This window comes from Nicotiana attenuata, unplaced genomic scaffold (assembly GCF_001879085.1).
Source record: "Nicotiana attenuata strain UT unplaced genomic scaffold, NIATTr2, whole genome shotgun sequence".
In the NCBI taxonomy this organism is placed as follows: Eukaryota; Viridiplantae; Streptophyta; class Magnoliopsida; order Solanales; family Solanaceae; genus Nicotiana; species Nicotiana attenuata.
The window spans coordinates 123,470-134,396 of NW_017671809.1; the positions used below are offsets into that span (position 1 = coordinate 123,470).

The 10,927-nt window shown below is 35.0% G+C and overlaps 2 pseudogenes; one reads left to right on the plus strand and one right to left on the minus strand.

The window, feature by feature from the left end:
* Window positions 1-1,623: 1,623 nt before the first annotated feature.
* On the plus strand, window positions 1,624-5,125 carry LOC109210355 (annotated as a pseudogene).
* A 270-nt stretch (window positions 5,126-5,395) lies between these two features.
* On the minus strand, window positions 5,396-9,066 carry LOC109210356 (annotated as a pseudogene).
* Between the last annotated feature and the right edge of the window lie 1,861 nt (window positions 9,067-10,927).

Here is a 10,927-nt window from a genome sequence, read left to right on the forward strand (position 1 = left end):
TATATGTAAGTAAACTTTTATTCGATTTTTAAACTCTTTTTTGTTATCTGGATAACCATAGCCCTATATGTTACATTTGTTTTAAAATAAATTTAATTTATTCAAATCTAGCTATGTTGTTTTAAAGAATTATAATTATAGGGTTTTAAGTGTGAAAGAGTTTTATAGTTATAAGGAATAGTTTTTTTTTCCATAGGCGCAGTAGTATTTAAATAATCAGAAAAGATAACAAAAGTTCCTAGCATGATTGCATATGATCATTAACCGAATTAAGTATGATAACTTGACCAAAAAAAAGAAGATAAATTTCTTTTTTTATTTTAATTCAAATTTAAAAACTTTATCTATAAATTCCAAATTATTCTTTAATTCAAATTATATATAACATAGTCAAATATAGAATAAAGTTACCATATACTCTTTGCATTTATTAGCTTGCCACGTGGCTTAACCATAATGCAATTATATATAGTAACTTTCTTGCTTTAATATATATATAGATATTAAGAAACCAAATTTCCACAAGTGTGTGCCTATATATGTATAAATATCCAAATATATAAAATATCATTGGAGTACCTGCCTTTTGGTTCTTTCATTTCATAAGAGAGAAAAAATCAATTAGTTTGCTCATAAAAATTAAGAAATATTTAGGAAAAAGGTGCAAAATTTGTGAAAAAAGTACGTTTGCAACCATAACATATGAGACACATAAAAAACCACAATATTAGCTGAAAAAACAACACCATCTAGTTTACTGCCATCAGGATTATTTTGATCGCTACAAATTTGAAATGCCTTCTATTTAGTTAGTCTTCACAAATACCCCAGCCGCCAGGATTTGAAGGTGTCAGGGGCATATGAGGGGACTGCTCTACGCCTTCCATTTGACTTTTGATCTTACGAGTTTCAAGTAAAATGTATGACTTTTTTAAACATATATATTCAGAATTATATTTGCGTATTATATTCACCCATTTGTACCAAATCAAACAAGTTAATTAAATTTTAAAGTTACAAATTAAAGTAAAAATGCATATTTCTCAACTATGGTTAAGTAAGTAAAAGTTCCCTTAAAAAATACATGTATATAACCCGTAACAATTACTTCAGTTTCAGTCTGCAAATATAGAAGCTAATTCAAATATAATCAAGACTAAAAGCTACATGAGATACCAGAATCTTCAACGGGTATAATTTAGAAATTAATGAAATTATGACGTCATTCTTTAGGATATTTTTTCCTAAAACAAATAAAATAAAAGTATGTAAGAAAATATTTCACGTCGTAAATGTCCTAAAAGGAAACAAAAAGATTCAAGGAAAGAAATAAATTTATTTCTGTATTACTATGCATGTTTCCTTATTAGTCAGCTAGCTGTCAATGAGTTGCAAATAATAAATTGCATGAATTAAACTTACGAAGTATGAATCCATGCCATTTTCACGTCAAGAAACAGAATCAAACCATTTTGAGGCAACCACTAATAAATACTGTCTATATATAAAGTATCTTGTCATAATATATAACACCATGTAACCATATTCAAATTCCAAAGAAAAATATACAAATACACCATCCTTAAAATTGTTTCTTCTCCAATTTCAGAACAATATTTCTACATGGAAGAAGGAAAAAAGTGGAAGAAATTAGAAAATGAAGACGAACAATCTTGTGTAGAAGAAGTTCGTTTAACTGTACCAACAGATGATGATCCTTCAGTTCCTGTATGGACATTTCGAATGTGGTTTTTAGGGATAATTTCTTGTGCATTGTTGTCATTTATCAACATTTTCTTCAGTTACAGGCAAAATCCACTTGTTATTTCTATGATTACTGCACAAGTTGCATCGTTACCATTAGGTAGACTGATGGCAAAAGTTGTACCGACGAGGAAGTTTCATTTGCCTGGATTTGGTTCTGAGGGAATTTTCACTTAATCCAGGTCCTTTTACTATGAAAGAACATGTGTTGATTTCTATATTTGCTAATGCTGGTGCTGGATTTGGTGGTGGAACTGCTTATGCTATTAGTATTGTGGATATTATTAAGGTCTTTTATCACAGGAAAATATCCTTCTTGGCTGGTTGGATCCTTGTCATTACTACCCAGGTTCATTTCTTAATCCTTTTATCTTTTTTTGTTATTAGACTTGGCACGGAATTTAAGAAAGTTGATTTAAAAGAGTTACTACATATGCTAGATTATGATCATGCTAATACATAATATATATATATATATATATATATATATATATATATATATATATATATATATGTGTGTGTGTGTGTGTGTATGTCTTGTGCAAAATATGAATAGTTAATATAATATATGAGGGTGTTCTAGTACAAAAGAAATTGAAACAGAGGGAGTAATCTCTAAGAAAACATTCTTTTGTTTGCAAGTTTTCCTTCAAATTAATGATTGTAAGAGAAAATATTTTAAAATTATATAAGTGGCAATTTCACAATCACTAGTGAGAAATATCTTTATTTTGATTGTATTAATGGCATTTTATAATGGATTCAGGTTCTGGGATATGGTTGGGCTGGTATTATGAGGAAGTATGTGGTAGAGCCTGCAGAAATGTGGTGGCCATCTACCCTTGTTCAAGTCTCTATTTTCAGGTAAAAATTGTAAAGAAAATTAGCACTTTGACAATAACAGACTTTTAATATTAAGATCTAAGATACCTAACATCACATAATCTTTAAAAGGAAAATAACAAAAATGTTTTAAGTAATTTTATGATTTTAGCTAGATGGTTTTATAATTAATGTAAAAACTGGTGGAGATTATTGAATTTGTGAATAATATAATGTACAAGAGTTCACCTTTTGATGAAATTTTGCAGGGCACTACATGAGAAAGACAATAGTGGCAATTACTCTAGAGGAAAGTTCTTTTTAATAGTAATGACTTGCAGTTTCACTTGGTACATTGTCCCTGGTTATCTCTTCAAAGCTTTGTCAACAGTTTCTGTTCTCTGTTTGGCATTTCGAAAATCAGTATTAGCCCACCAACTTGGATCAGGCCAAAATGGGCTTGGCATTTTATGTTTCACTTTTGATTTGTCAGTCGTTGCATATCTAACCAGTCCATTGGTCACTCCATTCTTTGCCATTCTCAACATTTTGGTGGGCTATGTTATAATTGTCTACATGATGATACCTGCAGCTTATTGGGGTTTTAATCTTTACAATGCCAACAAATTTCCCCTTTTCTCAACTAACTTATTTGATGCCAATGGCCACAAGTACAATGTGTCAGCTATTGTCAATGACAAGTTTGAGATAGACATGCCTACATATGAGAAGCAAGGACGATTAAATCTTAGCATCATGTTTGCTCTTTCATATGGACTCAGTTTTGCAACAATTGTGGCTACTCTTACACATGTCATCTTATTCAATGGGAGGTAAGTGGAATAAATAACCTTCCCTTTTATCCTATATTGGTTGCACTTACGCAGTTCCGTACACTAAGCTTCCGCTATACGCGTGTCTTGGGAACGGCCGGACCGTAAGGTTCTATTGCATGCAGCTTTATACTGCACTGCAAGAGGCTATTTTCACTGCAAGAGGCCACATGATAACAACTTTCCCCGTTGCACTTACCTGGTTGTATCATATTATTAAGATGTGTGGTTACAAGTTGATACTCTAATATGTTGTTGCTTCTGTGCTAAAAATGCATTTTTTAGGATCCAAGCAACATTGATTCTTCATTTCTTACAAATAGAAGAGACTACTAGTACATTTTTGTGCAATTATGCATGTGAATTAGCTGAACATCGAGTTTATTGTTGATCAGGGAAAAATATATGGGCGATTTCGAGCATCATACAAAGGAAAAATAGATATACATACAAGGCTTATGAGGAAATACAATGACATTCCTTCATGGTGGTTTCACACGATCCTTGTTCTCTCACTTGCGCTCTCTCTTGTACTCTGCACAGTCTTGAAATCGGAGATTCAGCTACCATGGTGGGGACTCATTTTCGCTTGTGGTATCGCCCTTATTTTCACCCTCCCTATAAGTATCATTCAAGCCACAACAAACAATGTAAGTCGAAAAAAAGGAATTATGTTTAGATATTTTTCTTAGAATATCTCAATCATATAGAGTGTGTTGTTTTTCGTGTGACAGTCACCAGGACTAAACGTGATCACGGAGTATATAATTGGACTAATAATCCCAGGGAAACCAATAGCCAATGTTTGCGTCAAAACATATGGTTATATTAGCATGGCTCAGGCAGTATCTTTTCTACAAGATTTTAAGCTTGGCCATTATATGAAGATTCCTCCAAGATCAATGTTTGTAGTTCAGGTATTACTCTTGTAAAAATAACCATTTCTTGACTTTTTTTCTTCTTCTATAACCAACTTTGTGACCCCTTTTCATTTCTATGGATGAAATCAAAATTTAGCTCTTAGCACATGTTTGACTTCATTTTTCAAATTTTGCAGCTAGTTGGAACTTTCATTGCTGCAACAATCAACATGGCATCAGCGTGGTATATGCTAACACACATTCCGTTCATATGTCAATTAGATTCACTACCTAAAGGTAGTCCATGGACTTGTAGAGGTGACCATGTTTTCTATGATGCATCAGTGATCTGGGGTTTAGTAGGTCCAAAGCGATTTTTCGGACCTCTAGGTAATTATGGTGCACTGAATTGGTTCTTTTTAGGAGGTGCTATAGCACCAATCTTAGTGTGGTTGCTACACAAGTCATTCCCTAAACAGAGTTGGATTAAACTTATAAATATCCCGGTGTTACTTGGAGCAACAGCAGCAATGCCTCCAGCTTCAACTTTGAACTTCAATAGTTGGTTTGTGGTTGGATTTTTGTTCAATTTCATCATTTTCCGATACAGAAAGAAATGGTGGCAGAGGTACAATTACGAACTTTCTGCAGCATTGGATGCTGGATTGGCTTTTATGGGGGTTTTCATTTATCTGTTTTTCGGTCTTACGAATCATGACAACATCAATTGGTGGGGAAATGTTGACGACTACTGCGATTTGGCTAATTGTCCAACTGCTAAAGGAATTCAAGTTGATGGCTGTTCATTGTTTTGATCAATGATTTCTAGTACTTGCTAATATTCGCAGGTTTCTGCTCATAGTTTTAATTTAGTGGTTTTCTTTGATCTGTTGTTATGTATATTGCCTTGTGAACAATGGCATTACTTCTTTAGGGTACCAGTATTTGGTTTAAATCGATACTGAAAATCAATTGCATTAAGTTTGATCTTATATCCAATCGGTACTTGTTCAATAAAGTACGAAGGAACAAGACATAACCTGAACCACACAAGAACGAAAAACTATATACAATTTCATACGCGAGTATAGAACAATTTATAAGCTAGTGGTTTCACATTTCCTTGTCGGGGGAATTTTCCTTACAATGTGTAAAAACTAAATATGTGTTAAAGAAAAACCATTACAACAATAAGAAAAAACATACATGGGGTCTGGGGAGGGTGGGATGTACGTGGACCTTACCCCTCCTACCTTATGAAGGTAGATAGGATGTTTCCGATGGAGAAAAACCATTGGAGAAACTTTAAAAAGTTGGACAACCGTCTACAGAAATGCCCTTGGCTGTAGGGCAATATGCTAAATCACAATGCCCACCAATTTATGCTTCTATTCTCCATTCCCACACTATAGTAGAGCAACACAGCCATAAAGGCAACTCCAGCATCTAAAGCTGCTGATAGGATATAGTTATACCTCTGCCACCATTTCTTCCTATACCTGAAAACTAAAAAGTTGAAAATCGTCCCGACCAAAATCCAAGAATTGTAGTTGAGTGCAGTTGCTGGTGGCATCATAGCTGTTGCTCCAAGAAGTACTGGAAGGTTAATAAGGGGTATCCACGTTTGCTTCGGGAACGACTTATGTAGTAACCATACTACAACTGATCCGTGCATTCCTCCAAGAAAGAACCAGTTTAGTGCTGAGTAATTGCCAAGATGGCCAAAAATCCGCTTAGGACTTATGAGACCCCAAATAACTGATGCATTAAAGAAGACGTGATCACCGGGGCAAGTCCAAGGGCTGTTGGAAAATTTATCCTGATGACATATATCGTCTGTAGAATCCAACAGCCACCATGCTACACTCAGGATAACCGTTCCTGCAATTATAGTTCCAAGGAACTGGAACAGAGAAAATGTCAAGAGGTGATTCTAAGAGCAAGAAACACACTAGTGAAAATGTATGATAGTTTATAATCCCCATTGATTGGGAAGCTACAATTAATTGTACAGTACTTCCAGTGACATGTTTCAATTCTGATTGTACTTTTGTGTTCCCAAAAATTTAATTTCAGAAATTTGAGCTATTGAAGCACTTGAACTATGCAAACCTACTACGGAAAAAATTGTACCTGAACTAAAAACAATGACCGGGGGAGGTATCTTCATATAATGACCAAGCTTGAAATCACTGAGAAAGGAGATTGCTTGAGTCATGCTCATATAACCGTAGGTCTTGAAACACACATTAGCAATAGGTCTTCCAGGATATAACACCCCCATAATGTACTCAGTGATAATGCTTAGTCCTGGAGTCTAATGACATAAACAAATGCACAACAATCAGTCGTGATCTCTTACTATGTCTACAACCAAAAAGAGTAGAAAAACAAAGCAATATACTCCCTGTTTCAAAAAGATTGGCACTATTTCTTTATTACTCTGTTTTAAAAAGATTGGCACCTTTCAATATTTCCTTAATAAGAAGGATTTATTGCTACACAAATGCTATGACAAGTTTCAGACCACAAGTTTCAAAAGTTTTACCGCCACACAAATGCTATGGCTTATGTAAGATGATATATCTCAAAAATCTTGTCTTCTTTATTAAAGTTTGTGCCAAGTCAAACTAAGACAGTCTTCTTGAAACGGAGGGAGTAGTACATAGGTATACTGGCAAAGAGAAGGATAGATCGGCATTTCAATTACCTGATTCGTGGTTGCAGTAATGATGCTGATGGGGAAGGGTGAATGTGAAAGCAAGCACAGCGGCAAGGAGGAGTTCCCAATAAGGCATATCTGAACCTGATTCTTCAGGAAGATGCAAAGGGCAAGCGATACAAGAATTGTCACGAATAGAAGCAAGTAAAACCACCACGAAGGTATGTCTTTGTATCTTCTCATCAGCCTCGTGTGGACATCAACCTTTCCTTCTGAGGAAGCTCGATAGCGTTGGTAAATTTCTCTTCATGAAGGAGCAGTAAGTAAATGTGAGAACTCAGGTTTAGACTATATAAATTTAAACGAACTAAAATTGCTTATGGAAAGGAAAAATGAGGAGAATTTTACCTTCCATAAAACAAGGCCACGTGAGTGAGCGTAGAAGCAATGGTGGCAAATCCAAATTCATAAGTAAGAGTAAAGAAAAGGCTCAGGTATATTTTCCCTTGCTTCTCATACTCGGCTAAATCAAGATTAAATTGCTTATTCACAATCAGTGATATGTTATACTCCTGACCTTGTGCAGTGAACAAATCAGAGGAATAAAGAGGGATGTTTTTGGCATTGTAGACATTGAAACCCCAGTAGGATATAGGAATCACTACATACATTATCAAGGCATAGCCAACAAAGACATTGGCTATTGCAAAGAAAGGACAAATAAGAGGACTGAACAAGAATGAAGCTACAGTAGCCCAGTCTAATTAACGTGAACGTCCCGACTCCTAGTCCATTTAGACCTGATCCAATCTGTTGAGCAGTGACTTAGTTTGGATATGCCCAACACACCCATGAAATACTTGATAGAGCTTGGAAGATGTAACCTTGGAATAAGTACCACGAAAAACTGCATACTAATGCTATCACAAAGAACTTTGCACGCGACTTGTTTCCTTTGCTGTTCACAATTTCATTGTCATCTTCATCTTCTTTCTCATGGAGGGCCCTATAAAATTAATGATTTTGTAAGAGTGCTTTTTTACCTATGTCACACTCTTTGATACATTGATCAACTTGCTTATTATTTCATTTTCCAAATTCAGAACAGAGATTGAAAGGTGATACTTACCACCAGCAAGAATTTCATTTACCTATGAATTGACATGCATGATGGTAACATGAGTTAGTAATTAATACCATTTACTTTTCTAGTCTGGTCCTTAATAATGTAAACTTGATATAGAAACTAAATCACTATCGTATTGTATGTACGTACGCGTATATATGTGTACCACTACATTTATTATATTTGATATATTTCCTCACAATTTTCTTTTCTTGGATAAAACAACTGACATGAGAAAATGTTGAAGCCAAAAAATAATTTGGATAACACTATATGATTGTCCACTGGTCATATATGGCTTGATTTTGGATTACATATAAAGTGAAGACGACATAAGATTTAAGCAAATGAAAACCTATCAGTTATCATAGACCGGTTAGTGGAAACAAAAGATTAGTGATTGTCAAAAATCTAATAGGCGGAAACATCTTGAGACACTTAAAGTTGGCACCATTTTTCATTTAGACACCTAAACTGAAGGCTGTTCCTATTGAGCACTTATACTACACTAAACTTGTTCCAATTAAGCACTTTTTTTGACAATTAGCCAAACTTGCAAAGTGTGCAATGCACTAGAGGCTGACATGACAAATGACATATAAAAAAAAAAGGATATATATCGTTTTGAGTTAAAAAAAAAAACTATTTTAAAATCTATTTAGTAAACAAAATAAAATAAAATTCTCAAAAAGAAAAAAATAATTAATTTACACCCAGTTAGAAACTCTTGCTCCGAACAAGACGCTCGTTGTGAATTTCGTCGATGGCGCTGTGACTGTTAACGGCGTCGTTGTTAATAGAACGGAGGTTTATCGGAATCAGTGGATTGTTGTGTTATCTGTGTCGATTTCGTTAGATGACGTCGTGAATTTGCTTAATTATGGCAACTTTGCACCTTCTTTGGCGCCGGTGACAATGGAGATCCGTTATCCCGATGAGATTGTTGATAGTTCTCCCGCCGGTGTTCCATCTCCGTCGCCGGCGACAACCGAGATCCATTATCCTGATGAGATAATTGATGGTTTTAACGTGGTGGACATAAAGAAGAAGAAGGAAATAAAAAAGACAAAAAAAAAAAAGAAGAAAAAATCTATTTTTTGGGCTCTTCACACGCTTATAATGGTGAAAATGCCAACTCAGCAAGAAGTGCTTAATTGGAACAAAGTTCATGTATTGTACGTGCTCATTAGGAAAGTTCAGATGTCTAAATAAAAAATTATGCCAACTTTAAGTGTCTCCGTATGTATTCAACCAATCTAATAATTGTAAAGAGATGGTTCACCATAAAGACAGAGACAACATTGAAAACTAAGTTTTGCATTTTTATATCATGTTTTTTCCCTCTCTTCTTTCCGGAACCACATTTAAGAAAATACAATTGGACACAACAATAAACTAAATAACCTAATAAGCTTTGAAATAAAATTTCGAGCAGAGTACAAAATTGGTTGGTCGGTCAAAACTAATTACATTCGCTAGCCAAGAAGTGTATAAAATATGTATATTATACGTATATAATACACATATTTACAAAAAATATATATTTTGTCCGCTACTCCCTCCGTTTCATATTAAATGAGGTACTTTCCTTTTTAGTCTGTTCCAAAATAAATGACATATTTCTAAATTTGGAAACAATTCAACTTTAAACTCCTCATTTTACCCATTTTACCCTTAATGAGAAGCTTTTATAACCACACAAAAGTCATGGCCCCACAAAGCATTACCCCTTAAGCTTTTAAGACCACAAATTTTAAAAGTCTTTCTTTTTTCCTTAAACTCCGTGCAGAGTCAAACTACCTCTTTTATTTGAAACGGAGGGACTATTATTTTTGGGAGCAGCTAAAAATATGCATTCCTCCAAAATTAATCAGTGAGGTGTGTTTGACCCAAAAGATATTGAAACCTTTTTGATTAAATCAATTAAAGAAGATAAAGAGATAAATCTTAGTCAAACATAAAACCCTCCAGATCCATGAACAAATCAGAAGATAATGCATAAAATGAAATAGGGGCGATCAATCTTATTGATATTTTTCATTTCTTCTCCCTACAATCGATGGAGATAATCAATTTACATCCTCCCTCCAAGATTTCTTTTTGTCTTTTCTTTTGCTAAGAAGATTATATGGGGGAGAGAAGAGAGAGAAAAGATCGCCCCCTATCTAGGAAGGTTCCCTACCTATATATAGTTGTGGAATCCTCACTATGTTCTTAGGTCAATACACTTTGATACCACGTCCGCTTTCGTCGTTCCCTGAGTATCGTTCTTTGACTCGGCAGGTGTTGTGAGTACGGAGTTTAGAGCGAACCATGTCGTCTTCCGCTGTCTCGCCGCTTGGACGGGACCCCTCCGTCAGCCGGGGTCGTCTCTTGTCGGGCCTGGTAGATGGATTAAGATTGTTACATATTTAAGAAAAATCTGACTACCTACCCCTTGGGTATGGTCTTTAGATTCAAGTAATGTAACGACGTCTTTTCGATATCCTTGAACCATTTGCGGTCGTTTCGGAACCGTAGGATCGTTTATCTTGAAATGTTGTTCATGGTTGTCTGGCATTATGACACACGTTCCCAGGGGATTGAACCGTTTCATGCCCTATCAACTTCAATTGGCGACCCTTGGGTTTCGTGCTTGGGGAATTTATGTCTCTTATAAATAGTACTGCACCATTTGATTGACACATTTTTTGCCTTTACTTACGAGAACTTTGCGAATCTTCTTTTCTCCTGATACTTCGGATTTTTGATTTTCTCCAGAACTTTTGTCTTTCCCTTTCTTTATCCATTTGCTTTATCAAATTGATACAAATGGCTGGCGATTCTTCTCGCGCTGACCTCTCTACCACAACTCCGCTGC